The sequence below is a fragment of the Panthera leo genome, chromosome B1 (genome assembly GCF_018350215.1).
Source record: "Panthera leo isolate Ple1 chromosome B1, P.leo_Ple1_pat1.1, whole genome shotgun sequence".
NCBI classification, from domain to species: Eukaryota; Metazoa; Chordata; class Mammalia; order Carnivora; family Felidae; genus Panthera; species Panthera leo.
In genome coordinates, this window is record NC_056682.1 from 195,062,265 (window position 1) to 195,075,311 (window position 13,047).

At 45.3% G+C, this 13,047-nt stretch overlaps 1 long non-coding RNA gene across 1 annotated transcript; it reads left to right on the forward strand.

Annotated features, from left to right (window-relative positions):
• The first annotated feature begins 421 nt into the window (after positions 1–421).
• On the forward strand, positions 422–8,275 carry LOC122218609. The gene is made up of 3 exons (XR_006202025.1): positions 422–1,376; positions 4,584–4,764; positions 7,744–8,275. It is a non-coding gene; the product is annotated as an uncharacterized LOC122218609 (long non-coding RNA).
• Positions 8,276–13,047: the final 4,772 nt, after the last annotated feature.

Here is a 13,047-nt window from a genome sequence, read left to right on the forward strand (position 1 = left end):
ATGATTCAGTCCTGCTGGCGTTTAGTAGAAGGGAGGAGATCAGAACGCTGAACGTTCTGCAGGGGACGAGACCGCCCTCGCCTCCACAGAAACGTCTGCGCCAAATGCCTGTAGCTTCCCCCTGGAGACCCGCACAGACCATCTCCGTGTTTGCCATCCCCTGGTCTCCGCCCAGCTACCACTGTCCCCACCACTCTCTGCCCCTCTGCGAGCAACATGAACACCAGCACATCGCGGAGCTGAGACAGGGCTGGAATAAGCCAGCAAGACTTCCCGAAGGGGCAGAAAAATCCCCTGGTGGAAAGTGATGTGGCTAATTCCTCTTGAGCTAAAGCTGGTCGTGCATGACCACAGTCCTTCCCTGCCTACTTGAGGCCTCTGCACGTTATGCACCCCCCCCACCACCACCTAGGCTTTTTAAAGACTACAACCTACTAACGATGTCCTGCCCTAAGCACCCCAATTAGGAATGGCTATCTAGTGTTCCTCTTCCCGGCGAGATCTCAAAGTGGGTTGGTGGCAAAGTTGGGACTCAACTCTCCTAACCCCCAGGTCGGGGTTCTCCGTGCCAGGCCCCGTGGGAGGGGACCACTGATGGAATTCGACAGCAGGCCCACCGACCTCAGGACCATCCTGTAGTGGAGCCCAGACATCGAGCGACTGGTCAACCTACTAACCGATTTGAGACTGGCGGTTGACGATTCGAACTCAAATGCCGAAAGGTTTGCTTGCTTTCTGTGATTTTCGTGTCTTCTATTCATCCTATGTGCAAGAGCACTTTACATTTCCCCGAATTACTGCTTAGCCATCATGATGAAGTCAAGGATGGTTCTTCACCATCCACTGACACCTCCTTGAGGCGAAGGAAATCGAGGGCCTGTCTTCCCATCGAAGCCACCGTGCTGGGGAATATGTATCTGACAAGCTCCTGCACCAGGCCTGGCACCAGGGATTCGAGTCTGAACCCAGGTGTTGAAGGGTGACATCAGTGAAACAGCTGTGCTGCACAGAGATTGCTGTCCAGGCACAGGACCCGGCAAGGGGAAGAGGGAAGCCAGATGAAGGACTAACTCCTGACAGACCAGAGGAAGAGGTCGTTATTTGCTTTCTTTTAAGTATAAGGCGAGTTTTCAGCAAGGTTAGAACCTAGAGAAGAGAACATTCTAGAAGCTGACGAGCAGGGAGAACTGGAGGCCATGATGGGTGCCATCTTTACCACCAGGTCAACTTTCCAGAAAGTTCCTGGAAGCGATAACTGTTTCAATAGCTTCACATCACACAAAGCACTAGTTCCAGGAGAGGCTTCCTCACCCTGCGGCCCTTCTGGAAAGTTCACTGGATGTATCAGCAGCGCACATAAATTTCCAAGAAATTAGGTTAGTTTATTTAACCCAGAAGTTACTAAACCTAAAACCCCTGTTTCCTCACCCCAACGCACACACACACACCTGCACACCCAGAAACGTAATTCAACATCCACGGAAACTGATGAGCTTCAAAACTGAAAACTCCACTCGGTTCTTAGCCCTGTGAAGGATATTGGCCCCCCTGTTCTATGGCAAGGAGAGGCGACACTCAGGTTGTATCACTGACTTCTAAGGACACACGTGTTGCTGGGACTGGAACCGAGATGCCGTGAGCCTCGTCAGCATCCACAAGTGTGGCCATGACCGTCTGCTGTGGCAGGAGCCAGGTGACCAGCGGACACACGTAGGCTGAAGCGTCCTCGCTCCCTCTTAGTTGTATGCTTGACCTTTTTAAACAAATGATATAAAACCTGAATTTTGTTAAATAGTAGTATTTTTGTTCTAAAAGTAATGTCTTGGTTGTGGAAAAAATTAAAAACGAAACCAAGCAGGGGCACCTGGGTGGCTCAGTCAGTTAAGTCTCCAACTCTTAATTTCAGCTAAGGTCATGATCTCATGGTTTGTGGCATCGAGCCCCTCAAACGGAGCCTGCTTGGGATTCTCTCCCTCTTTCTCTGCCCCTCTCCACTTGCACTTTTTCTCTCTCTCTCTCTCTCCCTCCCGCGCCTCTCAAAAATAAATAAACATTTTAAAAAACAGGAGGCAGAGATGGAAAAAAAACAAAACAACAACCAAACCACTCGTAAGCCCACAAGTCAGATATGTTATTACTTTGATTGATACACAATTCCTCCAGACTTTTCTTTTTACGTACATATAAAACTCATATGCCATATTTCATGAAATCTAAGATGCTATTGACTATAAAATGCATCATCATTACTTTATATACTAAGAAAGAATAAACTGAGAGTATGACACTCATCATAGTCTCACCAGAAGCATGAATCCGTCATACCCACTTGTTGCTTTGAAATGAAAGGGATTGATGATTTCCTCCCACCGTTAGCTGTGTGCCTGGGAATGCACCACATAATCCTTTGCACAATGCTCAGGAACAGGATGGAACAGCCTCACCTGCTCTGGGATATCTTCCTTTCTCGTCTCACACGGAACTTGGTGGTTACTTTGCAAGAAAAGATGAAATCACAGGTATTTTTCCCCCAACACGGCATCTGCCTCCCTGATACGTCAGGTATTTCTTGCTGCCAGGTTCCTGGGACTTTCTGAATACACACTACCTCTGTTTTATTGCCAAATCATGATGCAATCTTTGAAAAGACACTTTAAATGATGTTTAAAATCAAAGGACACAGAATCAATGATGCACATCATTCACAGCAGTATCAATAGTTAGAAACGAGAACACATGACGATAACTGTAGCCTAACTGCCACTTGATCAGTACAATTTTAAGATACTTCCTGGGGTGCCGGCGTGACTCAACAGGTTAAGCAGCTGACTCTTGATTTCGGCTCAGGTCATGATCTCACAGTTTGGGAGATGGAGCCTCAAGTCGGGCTCCGCACTGACAGTGTGGAGCCTGCTTGGGATTCTCTTTCTTTCTCTCGCTCTGTCTCTCTCTCTCAAAATAAATAAATGCACTTGAAAAAAAAAGATACTTTCTAATTCCAGAGGTGTTAAAACATGGGAGGCAAAAGTGTGCCTTTGAATTAATGAAATAGGTAGATAGATTTTTTACGAAAATGAGATTTTACATATCTACATTTTTATACTCTTAAAATATTACGTATTTATGGAATATTTATTACAATCAAAAGGATAGAGAGCTTTTATATATATATATAAAATATATGTACATATATATATACAAGTATATAATAAGAATATCATATGTCTTAGATAGTATACATAATATGTAAGTATGGATATATGTATATACATATGCTATAAGATTATATATATAATGTATATGTGTGTATATACATATATATGATGTATGAACATATGCTATAAAGAATTTTTTTAATTTTTTTAATGTTTATTTATTTTTGAGAGAGAGAGAAAGCACAAGTGGGAAGGAGGAGAGAGAGGGGGACAGAGGATCCAAAGTGGGCTCCATGCTGACAGCAATGAGCCCAATGTGGGTCTCGAACTCACAAACTGCGAGACCATGACCTGAGCCGAAGTCAGACACTCAACCGACTAAGCCACCCAGGCGCCCATGAATGGGTTTGTTTATGTACGTATATATGTATTTTTGAACGAGAGAGAGTGTGCACAAGTGAAGGAGGGGCAGAGAGAGGGAGAGAGAGAATCTTAAGCAGACTCCATTGACAGAATTGTTCTTTAAAAGCTCATTTACTCACCCTTCAGCTTGAGACACAGAATCATAAATACCAACACCGGGGCGCCTGGGTGGCTCAGTCGGTTAAGCGTCCGACTTCGGCTCAGGTCATGATCTCACAGTCAGTGAGTTCGAGCCCCGCGTCGGGCTCTGTGCTGACAGCTCAGAGCCTGGAGCCTGCTTCAGATTCTGTGTCTCCGTCTCTCTCTGACCCTCCCCCGTTCATGCTCTGTCTCTCTCTGTCTCAAAAATAAATAAACATTAAAAAAAAAAAATAAAATAAATAAATAAATAAATACCAACACCTCCTGGAAGTTCCCAGCATGCCCACAAAGTTACCATGACCATTATAAATACAAGTTTATCATTTTACTACATGCGCATACGACCCTAAACAACATTGCAAGTTGTGAACATTTTTACACTTTACATAAAGAGAATTTTTTTTTAATTTTTTTAATGTTTATTTATTGAGAGGGAGAGAGAGACAGTGTGTCAGCAGGGGCGAGGCAGATAGAGAGGGAGACACGAATCCGAAGCAGGCTCCAGGCTGCAAGCTGTCAGCACAGAGCCCGACGTGGGGCTCGAACCCACAGACCGCAAGATCATGACCTGAACTGAGGTCGGCCGCTCAATCGACTGAGCCACCCAGGCGCCCCTCACACCGTGTTTTAAAAGTCATCTCCGGTAATGGGTGTGGCTCCAGTTGGCTCATTTTCACCACTGTGTAGGATTCCAGTGAAAGCCTGTATCACAATATACTAAAGCCATTTAGTTACCTGTTACTGGTCTTTGTGTCATTCCTGGGTTAAACAATGCTTCCATGAGTATTCTATGAATATTTTGTGGGCAGACCTTCCCAAAGTTACTCATATCGTTGTACGCATAGAAAATTATATTTACCGCAGGGGCAGAATTCTGAAGTAAGAAGGACGAGGCTGGTTGCTGCCTGGGGAGACCATCAGCCTGCGAACCAGAGGACCAGCTCAGACCGACAACTTTGACGGCCAGAAGATGAACATATCCCCATTTTCCACTTCAAGACATGCCCAGCTTTCGGCCCCAGGGGCACAGCTGCTAACCTCTAAGGTAAACATGTTTTCAGCTTTGCGAGGTAAGGTCCAAGTGTTTCCCAAATGGGTTTACCACCTGTCCTCCTGTTGTACGCTTCCCTCTCTTGACCTTTTAGTTGAGGACTTCGTGATTTTTGCCTATTTGGTGGAGGTAAAATATCTCACCAGGGTTATTTCCACTGGTTTCCAGAAGGTGGAAAGAGTATCTTTCCATGGGTTTATTTTCCGTCTCATTTCCTCTTCTGCGAAATGCCTGTTCATGCCTCTTGTCCATCTTCCCATTCGGTTCTTTGTGTTTTGCTTATTGATTTGTGAGAGGTCTTTATATATTTTTATATAAAGATACAAACATAGGATGCCTGGGTGGCTCAGTCAGTTAAGCATCCGACTTCGGCTCAGGTCATGATCTCACGGTTCATGAGTTCGAGCCCCGCGTCGGACTCTGTGCTGACTGCTCAGAGCCTGGCACCTGCTTCGGATTCTGTGTCTCCCTCTTGCTCTCTCTGTCTCTGTCTCTGTCTCTCTCTCTGCCCTTCCTCTGCTCGTGTTCTGTCTCTCTCTCTCAAAAATAAGTGAACGTTAAAACATTTTTTTAAGATGTAAATATATAGTTCTAGTACTGGGGGCAATAATCTTTGTGTACATGTGTCACAAATACCACACTCTCAAACACACACACACACACACACACACGTGCACATATCGTGTAGATTATCTTTTCATTTCTTTGCGCTACTTTCGGTGAACGGTTTTTAATTTTAATGTCACTGAATATAAGTTTCATTTTGTAGTTAGCTATTGTCTTGAGATCCGAGATCAAATAGCTATTCTTCTACAAGTTTTATGTTTTGCGTCTCACATTGGGGGTGCGGAGAGGAAAGCAAGGGCTGTGTTCGTGTGAGATCCAGGCAAGCCAAGTACCCAAAGAAATCTGGCCAAGTTCTCCCAGTCTAAAGCCGGAAGGCATCTTGCTGAAAACAGCTCTCCACCAATCAGTCTTTTGAGTTACACTTCTCCAGTGTGGACTGGCAGCCCTCACGTCCTGGGGTCCTCTAACCACTGCCCTGGGGATGCCCTTCACCGCTCTCGTCCCTCGGATCCCCTAAGACCTGTATCACACCCCTTCATCATATTTTGACAAAGCCCCGGTAACATTCTGAGAAATTTCTTCTGTAAGAACACAAAGGACCAACTGTCAGGTCAGACTCATCCTAAATGGGAGCTGTCGCCCAGCGTCAAGGGTTGTAACAACGTCAAGCACACGCATAGCTGCTGGGCACAACTCAAGCATGGAGGTCTGGGCCAGGACACGTACGTACCCACGTTGGCAGATAAGGTGTCTAAAAACTACCTGCAGCTCCATCGCTTGCACAGAAGAAAGACGTTTCAGTCATGGCCCATCCCTCCCCAGATGGCGACACAGCCTGTGTGACATTTTCCAGGGAGCTATGCCCATAAATCACAGATTCCAAGGGGTGGGGGTTGTTTGTTTGCTGTGTTGTTGCTACAAGCGATCCTGGAGGGCCCAGGTACGTCCCGCTAAAAGCATTCTGTGAGTATCAAGTCTCTAGCAAAAGCCATCACTTGTTTGCCTGGAAATTTCTAGCTCCAGGTCACCTAATCCCTTTCTCAGGGCATCTCTCAGTATCGGATTAAAGGCCTGATGGTAGTCATATTCTTCATATTACATTATAGCAAATCATTTTATTTTTTAATTTTACTTATAAATTTAAGTTAGTTAACATACCGTGAAATATCGGTCTCAGGAGTAGAATTCAGTGGTTCATCACTGACATATAACACCCTGTGCTCATCCCAAGTGCTCTTCGAATGCCCATCCCCCATCCAGCTCACTCCCCACCCACCCCCACCCCCATCAACCCTCAGTTTGTTCTCTGTATCGAAGAGGCTCTTATGGTTTGCCTCCCTCTCTGTTTTTACCTTATCGTTTCCTTCCCTTCCCCTGTGTTCATCTGTTTTGTTTCTTAAATTCCACATGAGTGAAATCATACTATATTTACCTCTTTTCGACTTATTTCGCTTAGCATAATACACTCTAGTTCCATCGACATTGTTGCAAATGGCAAGATTCCATTCTTCTTGATCGCTAAGTAATATTCCGTTGTGTATATAGACCACATCTTCTTTTTTTTTTTCTTTTTTAGAGAGAGAATCCCAAGTAGGCTCTACGCTATCCGCATGAGACGAACTCATGAACTGTGAGATCATGACCTGAGTCGAAATCAAGAGTTAGACACTTAGCCGACTGAGCCACCGGGGGTGGGGGGAGGGAGGAGGGTCCCGATACCACATCAGTCGAGGGACATTTGGGCTCTTTCCATAATTTGGCAACTGTCGATAGCGCTGCTATAAACATTGGGGTGCATGTGCCTCTTTGAGTCAGCATTTTGGTATCCTTTGGATAAATACCCAGTAGTGCAATTGCTGGGTCCCCGGGGAGTTCTATTTTTAATTTTTTGAGGAACCTCCATACTGTTTTCCAGAGTGGCTGCACCAGTTCGCATTCCCACCAGCAGTATAGCAAATCATTTTAGACCTGTTTCATCACGGTCCAGTCGGATATGAGAACCCACATCAGTTATTGTAATAAATCATTTAATATAGGGAACTGGCTTTGACTAACAAGCTCAAGGGGGACACACAGACGTAATACAGAGTAACTTCAGAAAGCAACCGTCACCCCAGCGTGGCTTGGGGGAACGTAAAGACAAGACTGAGTGTGGCAGGAGACGGAGGGGAAGCCCTGCAGAGCTCAGGGACTCAGACTCAGCAGCAATGCTATCCGGGTGGTGCTGGCATGCCCGACACAGGACAGGGGGGGCTCGTTCCGGGAGACTGAGGAAAAATCGGACACTGAAGCCAACGGTGACCCATCAGCTGCCACCGCTGCAGCGAAGAACCGTTGCAAGGGTGACGCTAACAAAAGAGGGAGCCAACAGGAAGCAGCAAATCCCTTCCCCGGCTTCGGCCTCAGTCTCTTTTTAGTGCCTCCAGCTGACAGACGGTGGAGAGCCAGCCGCCCAGGGAGAAACCGGGGCTGCAGACGGCCGGTCCCGATGCCACGAAGCAGCATCGAGAGGCGTGGCTCCGGGATGAAGAAACAGTAGCTTAGTAATTGGCACACGCCACACTCCTGACGACTCACCCTCCACACCCTGCCCTGCACCCAGGAACAACGGGCGGCTTGTACATTTCCCTCGTTCTCCAGCAATCTCAGCAATGCACTTGACGTCTGCTTGCACTTGACGTCTGCAATCCCGGTATGTAATTCATCTAGCATCTGGGCGTTTCGTTGCAGTAGGGCTGTGCTAAATTCCTTCTGTGCTATGGTTCCTAAAGCGGAAACCCCAAATACATTTTTCAAAGCCTCTGCAGAAGTCTGTGTCCTCATTGACTCAGTTTATATCTCCTGACGGATCAGCCTCTCCGCTCGCTTTTAATAAATGTGTTTCCTATGACCACTCGCGGAATCCATGCAATGCTTTTTTTTTTTTTTGTCATCTTTTCAAAATGAGTTTATCATCAAAACTCAGAGTTGTTTTTATTTGCGGAAACCAATTTGTCAGTCTTCCGCAAGGCTTACTTGAAATAGTCAACAGTTTTTCAACCGAAAAGAAGTATTCAACAAGACCTTGCCTTTTCCTATTTTTGGCTCACGCGTCCCTGTTTGCCCTCAAACACCGTTGTTCATTTCACCCCCCCCCCCCCGTCATTGTGGGGGCCCTCTGGCCCTTTAAAAAATTCTTTCCCCAGTAAACATGATTGGCGTTTAAAAGGATACACTTAGTTGTTTTGGGTTCTTGAAATTAAAAAAAAGCAAATCTAACCTTTAAGTGAAATCCATGTCTCAATAAATGTGTCCCCCCTCCAATCCCCGGAACCCTACTTCCTTCCGGCCTGAATCTGGACTGACTGCAGAGTCGTAGCTTAGACAGAAGATACCACTGCTTTGCCTTTGTGTACTTCACTAAGAATCCTTTCTGACCTACAAGAAGCACGTGTCTCCAGCCCAGGTCACCTGCGCTTGTGCAGGGATTTCTCCAAAGCCTCCTCGGGCTTATTCCTTTGACAGTTCCCAGGACAGCTCAGGCCCATCTGTTCATCTGACATTCCATGAAGTCCACGTGCTACCACGACATCCTGTTTTCGCCCTTCCTGTTCCTCGCCACGCTTACTCAGACAGAATGACAGTTCGCTGTAATTCTTTGACATAAATCTCCCCAGTGAGCTTTCTCCCCCACCCTACACCCCTTTCTCTGAAAGCACAGCCTTCTGGCCCTTTCCCTTTCAAAGCCCGGTCCAAAATATCTCATAATGGAAATAAACATCTCCAAGTTGGGCCTCAGAAGATGATTTAACAACAACAAAAGAAACTGAAATATGTTATTTGTGTTAAAAAGCTAGGGGAAGAGCTATGTAACTGAGGATGATGGAGAACTAACCCGTTTACAGAGCAGGCATCCCAATGCAGTGGCCATGCTCTGGATGACCTTGACCACTTGGCTCCTCTGAGTCTCAGGTTCCTCATCTGTAACTAGAAATTCTGATTCCTGTCCCACCAGTCTCATTGTGTTGTATGAGGATCAAACGAGACCATACACTCAATAAATATTTGCCAAGGGACTATGATGTGCCAGACACCCCCACCCCCCCACCTCCGGGCACTGGGGGTGCGACAGGGAGTCATTTAAAACACTGTGTTTAAGTCACTGAAGGTAAGGGAACTATCGGGACTTCATCAAGATAAAAAGCTTCTGCACGGTAAAGGAAACAATCAACAAAACTAAAAGGCAGCCTATGGGATGGGAGAAGATACTCGCAAATGACACATCCGATAAAGGGTTAGAATCCAAAATCTATAAAGAACTTATCCAACTCAACACCCAAAACACAAACAACCCAGTAAAGAAATGGGCAGAAGACATGAATATGTATATATATATATATATATATATATATATATATATATACACACACACACACACACACACACACACACACACACACACACGTATATATGACTATTACTCAGCCATCAAAGAGAATGAAATTTTGCCATTTGCAATGACATGGATAGAGCTAGAATGTATTATGCTAAGCAAAATAAGCCAGAGAAAGGTAAATTCCACATGATTTCACTCATGTGGAATTTAAGAAACAAACAGATGAACATATGGAAAGTGGGGGGGAAGAAGAGGGAAACAAATCACAAGACTCTTAACTATAGAGAACAAACCCAGATTTGATGGAGGGACGTGGGTGGAGGATGGTCTAGATGGGTGATGGGCATTCAGGAGGGCACTTGTTGGGATGAGCACTGGGTGTTGTACGTAAGTGATGAATCACTGAATTCTCCTCCTAAATGCAGTATTGCATTGTATGATAACTAAAATTTAAATTTTAAAAAAAGGAAAGGAAAGAAAAACAAACAAACATTGTGTTTATGAGATTCATCCCCGTGGCTGCCTGTGGCTGTAGACTGGTGATTTTCATTGCTGCATAGAATCCTATTCTGGGATTACATCATACGTGATTTATCCACGATATTCTGAATGGGCATTTGAGTGGTTTCCAGGCTTTTGGAAACTAGAACACGAGGCTATGGACATTCTGGCACATGTCTTTGGAGAACGTACCTGCACATTTCTGTTGGGTCAACTCCCTTTCAGTCTTTTTCATTAGGTCAGAGAGAGAGTCTCAGGTTGACGCCTGTACGTTGTATTGTCTCTCCAGCACATGACGAGCTGCTCCTGTAAGAGAGCCAACCTCAGGCCCCCAGTCTTCGGCATCCCATTCTACCCAGCTAGTTTACTAATGCTGTTTTTTTGGCATTCCATGTTTTTTCAGATTATACTTGGCAAGAGGTTCCCAGTGCCCCATTTATTTACATACTTATATCCAAATACATGCTCTTTCTACAAAGGTTCTTTTGAAAATAAATCTTTTTCGGGGTGCCTGGGTGGCTCAGTCGGTTAAGCGGCCGACTTCAGCTCAGGTCATGATCTCAGGGTCCGTGAGTTCGAGCCCCGCATCGGGCTCTGTGCTGACAGCTCAGAGCCTGGAGCCTGTTTCAGATTCTGTGTCTCCCTCTCTCTGACCCTCCCCATTCATGCTCTGTCTCTCTCTGTCTCAAAAATAAATAAACGTTAAAAAAAAAAAATTAAAAAAAAAAAAAGAAAAATCTTTTTCAAGTTTATTTTTTTTAATTTTTTTAAATGTTTATTTTTGAGAGAGAGACAGAGCATGAGTGGGGGAGGGGCAGAGAGAGAGAGGGAGACACAGAACCGGAACCAGGCTCCAGGCTGTGAGCTGTCAGCACAGAGCCCGGTACAGGGCTCGAACTCAGGAACTGTGAGATCATGACCTGAGCTGAAGTCGGACGCTTGCTGACTGAGCCACCCAGGCGCCCCATTTCAAGTTTAAAAAGTAGTCATTTAGGGGTACCTGGGTGGCTCAGTCGGTTAATCATCTGACTCTTGACTTGGGTTCACGTCATGATCTCACGGTTTGTGAGTTCGAGTCCCCTGATAGGCTCTGCACCTGTAGCATGGAGCCTGCTTGGGATTTTTTCTCCCTCTCTTTGCCCCTCCCCAGCTCTCTCTCTTAAAATAAATACATAAAAAAAAAAAAAAAAAAGAGTTTTTAAAAGTAGTCATTTAAATAAATCTATTAAGCAACTAATGATGACAGGTGGCTACAGATGGTAAAAAAAAAAAAAATGTGAAAAAGGTATCAAACACTGTAATGTAGGAAACGCTATTCTAAAAAAGCCACACTTTCGAATGAAATATCTTTGTCAATCATCGCTGGGCGGCAGTTTGCCCAGATGAGTTGCTCTAATTAAAGACAAAGTGCTCAGGTCAGGTGTCCCAGCAAATCATTCCAAAGCACTGCGTTTCCTCGTTTCCAGGAGGGAAAGGTCACAACAGGTACGGGTGGGAGGGGAGCAGAAGGACTCCGAACTAAAGCAATACGTGAGCTGAGCTTGGCAGGTGGAGGACAATATCTCTGAAAAAAAAAAAAAAAAAAAGTACATTTTCCTGCTTCCGTGTTCTTTGCCAACTTTGTGGGTCAGTGGGATCTCCACCATGAGGAACAGGGCAGATGGCGGGTAGGTGGAAGAAACAGGAGCCAAGGTTGGAGGGTTTTGTGGGAACATCACGGCAGACATAAGAAATAAGAAATATTGGGGGAAATAAGGCCGGAGAGCACCCTCAGTGATCAACGCCACCACTGGACACCGTCACCCTTGACCTCGGTGTCACTGACAACTTGAGTACCTGTGAAGTCTTGACTAATTTCCCCAATCTGTGACTACGGCTCTTTCCAACTCATATTCCTGATACGCATGCTCCAGCACGCATCTTACTCTTCCAGAACTTCTAAGCCGTCGATCTTAAATCTATCCATCACCTTCCTCGTGTCGTCATTTTGCCCTGATCCAGCTTCGACTCCTTGGCTCCGAGCCTGAAATCCCCAGCTGTCTTGTTCTCTGTTCACGGCCCTGCAACACCCCAACCTCGGGAAGCCCAACTGTTTACCAGTCTACCTGTTTGGTTTTTTTTCTTTTCATTCTTTGGCTTTCGGGTTTGTTTTGTTTTGTTTTGTTTTGTTTTACCCAGAGCCGGGGAATGTAGCTGGACAGAAGGACACATCTGTGCTAACCGGTCACACTTTCGGTGTAGGCATGTGAGTCTCAAAAACTCCCTCGATCCTGCCCAGCTGTTCTACCTTACCCTGGAATCTTCCTTCCCCGTTATCCAAAATGACCATTTCTCACCTCCTCTCCCCTGCTCATACTCAGCCTCTCTCTCTCTCAAAAATAAATAAACATTAAAAAAATGAAGGAAAAAAACAAAACAAAACCAACCACTTCAATAATGGGCAAAGGACGAGAACAGAACGTCTCCAAAGAAGATACTCGGACGGCTAATAAGCATATGAAAACAAGCTCAATGTCCCTAATCACTGGGGAAATGAGAATCAAAACCCCAGTGAAATGCCACTTCTTGCCCATTAGCATGGCTACTAGCAAAAACAACACAACAAGAAATAAAAGTGTCGCCAACAATGTGAAGAAACTGGAACTGTGGCCACTGTGCGTGGGAATGTAAAATGGTACGGCCATTATGGAAAACAGCATTGGGATTCCTCAAAAAATTAAACACAAGTTACCGTATGATCCAGCAACTTTATTTCTGGGTGTATACCCAAAAGAACTGAAACCAGGGTCTTGAAGAGATGTTTGTAAGCCCATGTTTATATCAGCAGTATTCAC